The following is a 6,723-nucleotide window of genomic DNA, read 5'->3' on the forward strand; positions in this document are numbered from 1 at the left end:
TAAGAATGGTGCTATTATGGTATAGATGACTAATAGTCAAATTATGCTTACATGATGCTTATATTAGAAACTTTTCTTATTATGATTATGATATTGTCTCTTATGCTTATGGTTTATGATTCATGAAGTATTTCGTATGATTTTGGATTATGTCTTATATTGACTAACCCTTGTCTTATGCACTTATGATTATGCTAGCTAACATTTTAGTACATTTTGTACTAATGCATACTTTGCCTACATTCTAATCAAACATAGGGTTTGGAGACTTGAGTGCTATCTTGAAGCTAGGTTTCCTAAGGAGTTAAGGAGTTGAAGATCTTGGTGAGTCATCATAACTTCGAGAACAACTCCCGCCATTTCCTTTATGACTTTATTTCCTTTTGTATGGTCTGTCTCCCAAGAGTTTATTCTAAAAGTTGTATTAGATGGTTTGAGACAAAGTATAAAAAAGACTTCCGCTTGATTTAATGAAAATGACTTCAATTGTCAAAAGTTTTAAATTATCCCATATATTTCTGTTATCTATGTTTATGATATGCTAAGGGCTTGTATGAGACCTCTTCGGGGTCAAGTACACCGTGTTACTGCTAGGGTATACCCCAGGGTCGTGACAAACTTAGTAATCATAGCAGAAGGTTTAGAATTGGTCTAGGATTGTTTCAAACTACATCTAGTAGAGTCTTGTTTATAAATGTGCAGCTTGCCACATTTATGAATAGGAGGCTATTAGATGTTTAGGAAATCTCACTTCATCATTCTCCAAGTTGTGCCATAGAGTTTGGCTTGAGTAAGGCCTTCTTCTAATTTGTGCCCATTGTTTTCAGGGTATGGCTAATAAAAGGGCAAATGCTAGGAGAGGTGAGGAAGGCAATGAGGAGTAAGTGGTTCGTCCCCACGGTCCTCAAGTTCCTTTAGCTCCTAATGATGATGGGGCTATGATAAATGTAGAAATAAGGTCGGCTCTCCAAATATTGACCCAAGCCATGACGGTCCAAGTCAATAGGGATACTAAAACTCATGAAAACTCTAATGTGAGCACCATGGCTTTAAGGTTGAGAGACTTCACAAGAATGAACCCTCCAATGTTTTTTGGTTCCAAAGTGGGTGAAGATCCTCAAGACTTGGAAAAGGTTTACAAGATAATAGGTGCAATGGGGGTGACTTCTATAGAGAAAGCGAAGCTAGCGGCTTACCAATTCAAGGATGTGTCCCAACTATGGTATACTCAATGAAAGAGGAATAGGTCGTTAGAAGCGGGTCCCATAGATTGGGAGGTGTTCAAGAAAGCATTCTTGATAGGTTCTTTCTCCGAGAGATGAGGGAAGTTAAGGTAGAAGAATTTATGAACCTTCATCAAGGAGGTATGAGCGTGCAAAAATATTCTATAAAATTCACTAAGTTGTCCAAGTATGCTCTGTATTTTGTGTCTAATCCGAGGGATAAAATGAGTTGGTTTGTGACGGGTGTGTCTGACTTGATTGAAGAAAAATGTCATGCGGAAATGCTCCATGATAATATGGATATCTCACGTCTAATGGTGTATGATCAACAAGTTGAGGAGACAAAACTTAGAAAGAAAAATAGAGAGGTAAAGAGACGTAGAACTGGTGATGGGGATTTCTCCAATGCTAGATCCGATGAATATGGTCAACCTAGGACCCAACAAAAACATTCCAACCAAGAGAGGGTGTCTAAACCTCATCCCCAAAGAGGGAGTAATAGTGAATCTGTGTTGTTTAAGCCTACTTCCTCCAAGTATGGAAGAAAGAATTATGGAAAGTGTCTAGCCGAAAAAAAGGGGTGCTATGGTTGTGGTAGTGAGGGTCACAAGAAGAGAGATTTCCAATACTTAGGGGGAAAGGGAGGGAAGCCTAGCAAGCTTTTTTGAGGGTCCCGGATTCCAGTGCTCCCAAGTAAGCATAACTTCTAAGTTCTCCAAACTAGTGGTGATCAAGAGTGACCTACTTATGTGGCTACCAGTATGTTTTCAAGATTTATTTGATTCCGGTATTGTTTGGTCTCTTGTGGGTTGATATGCTAGACTTTGAAGTTGTCTTTAATATGAATGATGTTTAGAAGAGTTTGGGTAGGCTTACTCCCAAAGGGGAGATAGTGTGCCTATCTAGTAGGGTTATTGTGTGTTTATGTGTTGCCATGATTTCCTTAAATACCTATTCATGAAAATGTTTAGGTCTTGTTAGAAATGACTTATATGCATTATTTTCCTCATGTCGTAGTGCATTTGAGTAGATTTGCATATAGACTTCATGATATGAATTATGAGCATGCCTTAGTTTTGGGAGTTGAAAGATTCCTCTTTGAATAAATGATTTTTGAGAGTAAATTGCATTTAGGCTCCATGAGTGTATATTGAACATGTTTTAGTTTGGAGATGCTAGTTCCTCCTTGAGAATGAGTAAATAAAATAATTTAATGCATTTTGGGTTGGTAGATGTAGTTCCCACTCCCTTGTGTTGCATTGAATATATTTAGTTTGGAATTGAAGGTTTCTTCCTTGGTTATATTCATTTAGATGTATTGCATGAATGATGGGCTGCTAGTCTAGAGTTCTGACTTTAAGAAGTGTTTAGAATCGTCATTCGAGGATGAATGATCCCCAAGGGGAGATAATGTAACACCCCGAAAACTAGTAAGTTGAACTAGAGAGTTCTAGAGCTTTTCGTAAGAGTTTTGGAGTGTGGTATGAGGATTAAAATTCATAAAAATTATTCTCGAACTTAGTAGGGAGGTCTAAGGGTTAGTGTGTTGAGGTACGACACCCCCATGGACCATCCTAGGAGTCCTTGAGGAGGATCCTTAAAACAGCACAAAAGTTGTCAATAAGCAGCATCACCTACGGATGGGAACCAACGAGTCGTGAATAGACCCATGCCGCGTAGATGGGGATCATGAGTTCAGGCTGGAACTACCCTGCTCCTCCACAAGTCTCTGAACCATCTACGACTTGCCAGTACGCCTCATGGACCTACCCACGGTCCGTGGGTGGGGGTTTCGTAGGTCAAGACAGCTTTTAAGTTTTAGTTTTAAGTTGGGGGTTTGGGAATTAATTAAGTAATTAATTTGGGGTTATGGGAGGTCGGTTAGTTTGTTATTTAACCACCTATATAATCTTACTAGGCCCCTAAACTAAGTCATTAACTCATTCATCAAAGTACCCCAAAATTCTCTCAAATAATTCTCTCTCTAGAAGTGGTGAAGAAGAAGAAGAATAAGAGAAGTAAGAGGGGCAGATTTCCTCCGTTGTTTAAAGCTGGTTTTAGGGCTATGAATTGAGGTATGTTAGCTTAATCATCTATGGGTTCTTTCACCAGTAGAGCCCCCTAGGTTTTCCCCCAATTACGAAGTGAAAAACCCAATTTTAGTTAGGGTTCTTCTTACATTGTGGGTAGGGTTTAGGTATGATTCCAATCTAGGGGATAATACCTAATTAGGATTGTATTAATATTGAATTATGATTATATGATGAATTTATGTTATTTCTATGGTGTACCCTAGTCTAAATTGATGAATGTGATAGTTGTGGGCTTATGCCATTAGAGGTGAAATTTAAGGTTCATAGGTAGTCTTCTTAAATCAATGTCATGTGTAGTAATTGTTCAAGATTAGCAATACCTAGACATGAATTGAACGAGACCTCATTGAATATGATTCATCTTGACTTGTAAAGTTAGAATTGAACCTTTAAGATGAACTGTGGCCAGCGCCTAGTAATGAAGAATGTGAATGAATGCCTTGTAATATAGGTTCATAATATGTTTATATGATAAAGAGTTACTGAGAATGAAGATTCATAGTTGTGAATGTTGATCACTAGGGCTTTAGAGTGAAGCTAATATGACTAACTATAGATCCTAAAGCTTTGAGAGTAAAATCTACATGTGAATACAAGGCCAATGAATAGAATTCTGATGAAAGATATTTTCCGACCAAATTCACTTTATGAATCATAGATGGTAGGAAGTGATAGAATCACTTAAGTTATGAAGATATTCTTGTCTAATGTAGAATTTTAAACATGATGTTAGGCATGAAGATGAACTTAACTTGATAGACTTCTCACATAGTAATGGTTCTAGGGTTGAAGGGCTTCTCTTACCAAATTGAACCTAAGGTTATAGAGACTTTATACCTAGGTGATCGGGTCGGCCCGCCCCGGCCCACGACCGGTCCGAGAACCGGCTCGCCGGACCCGATCCCGCACATTTTTGGGGGTTTGGGAGGGGTCGGGATAGGGGACCGTCAGGGGTTGGTTCACCCGTTGGGCCCGGTTGACCCGGCCCGGTCCCAGCCCGGATGAACCAGCCGGTTCGCGGGATCCCCTAACCATTTGTTTTTTTATAAAATTCTATCCGTTGGGCAATGGCTAGTGCGCCCTCCCAACGGATTTTTTGACCGTTTTTTCCCCTACCAACACCCCCTACCACCCCTACTTTTAATAATTTACTTTAAACCCTCAAGTTATTATAAATACACTTTAACCCACTTTTAATATTATAAATCCCCTCTATTCCATATTATTTCTTACAAAATCATATATTCTCTCATCTATTTTTTATATCCTTTCAAGTCTTAATCTTACGTCTCAATATTTTATTCCATTTAAGTCTCATATTATATCATAATACATATATTTCAATTCTAAGTTTTCATATTATATATCATAATATATATAAGTCTCATATTTGCTATCAAATATTGGAGTTCCAAATTACAAACTACAAGTTACAACAAACTACAAGCTTCAAGAATCGGTTATAACGTCTGCTATTAACGCAGACGTTTGGTACATTCGTTTCATAATATTTATATTTTATTTTTCGTCATTAATTTTTGTGTTATTATTATTTTTATATTATACTTTACATATAATTAAATATGAGTTCTAACAAAAAAGATACCGGTAAAGGAAAAGAGAAAGAACCAAGTGGCATTAGTAGATTATTTAATTTTACTAAAAAAAGTAGTAAGGAAAAAAATAAGAGTAAATGCGGTGGTACTTCTAGAGTTAGATTTAATACAAATGATTCTACTTATGTTGATGATACTTCTTATGATATTGATTGAAATCCTCAACTCGATCGTGAACTTTTACAACAAATTTATGGTAATATTAATCCTTATCTTGATGAAAATTCAAGTGAAGAAGTAGAAGTTGGTTCGGGAGAAGATGAATTAGAAGATACACCTACTAGTCCGGTGACAAATGTTCCAAATGAAACTACAAATTCAACGGAGTAAAATTCTGGACGCCCACCCCTTATACCTCCTACAAGGGAGAAGGTGAAGTCCTAAAACTTCTATTGTGTGGCAATTTATGACTTTAGATAAGAAAAATTCTATTGTTATTTGTATTAAATGTAAGCAACCTTTTAAACATAAACAAGGTGGAGGTCAAGGTGGGACAGGCGACTTAAATAGGCATTTGTTATCTTGTGTGCCGATTCAATATAAAGAAGCTAAATCATTAGCCAATAGAAAAAAAAGGAATTCAAGTTAATGATTTTGATGTTAATGTTAATGAATCGGTAGGGGCTTCTAACATGGTTCAAGGAACATTAGATCCTTCTAACCCCGATGGTCCACTAACACAACATAAATATAATAAGGAAAGAGATCGTGAAAATTTAGCTAAAATGGTTTCTGTTTATGGTTTACCTTATAGTTTTCCTTCACATCCCGGTTTTATTGAATATATTCAACAAACTTATAATCCTAATTATAGAGGTTTTTCAAGAAATACTGTTAAATCTGATCTTTTTGTATATCAAGGTAAACATTGTCAATATCTTCATTGTCTGTTTCGCATATTAGATTGTAGAGTGTCTATAACTTCGGACATGGGTCGTAGTGTTAATGGACGTGATTATTTAACTGTTACAGCACATTGGATTGATCATAACTGGAATTTGCAAAAGAGAATCTTAAGTTGTAAAGAATGTGTAGAGAAAAAAACTGGTGCATAATTAGCTTCAAATATTTTGAGTGTTATAAATTATTACATGCTTATAGATAAAGTAATGTCTGTCACATTAGATAATGCATCTAATAATGTAAACGCTGCTAGTATGTTAAAAACTAGATTATGTCCAATTGATGATAATTCTTTTCATGTTAGATGTGTTGCACATGTATTAAATTTAGTTATACAAGATGGTATTTCATTATTTGAATGTGGTTGTATGAAAATTGAATATGCTGTTGCCTGGATTTTTTATGCTAATAGAGCTGCTAGAATTAGGTAATTTAATGAGCGTTGTGTACTATGTGATTTGCCACCAAGAAAAATTCCAAGACATATTAAAACAAGGTGGAATTCTTTTTAAGAAATGTTTTCAGTTGCTTACGAATATAGAGGACCCATACAAATGGTGTTTAATGCTCATAATGCTGACCCATTAGACAAATTTGTGAAGAAGATTGGGAAGAAACTAATGAACTATTCGAATTTTTAAGATTTTTTTATGATGCTACAACCATGTTTTCTGGAATTTATTATCCTACAATTTCATCAATATTAATAAATATTTGTGCTATTTCAAAAAAAATAGTGATGATTGAAAAATTTTAAAAATTGTAGGATAATAAATTCCAGAAAACATGGTTGTAGCATCATAAAAAAATCTTATGATGGCAATGAAGAATTATTAGCATGGTGGAGGAGGCGGAGCGTTGCATTTCCAACTTTGAGCAAAATGGTTC

Source organism: Solanum stenotomum, chromosome 8 (assembly GCF_019186545.1).
Source record: "Solanum stenotomum isolate F172 chromosome 8, ASM1918654v1, whole genome shotgun sequence".
Classification (NCBI taxonomy): Eukaryota; Viridiplantae; Streptophyta; class Magnoliopsida; order Solanales; family Solanaceae; genus Solanum; species Solanum stenotomum.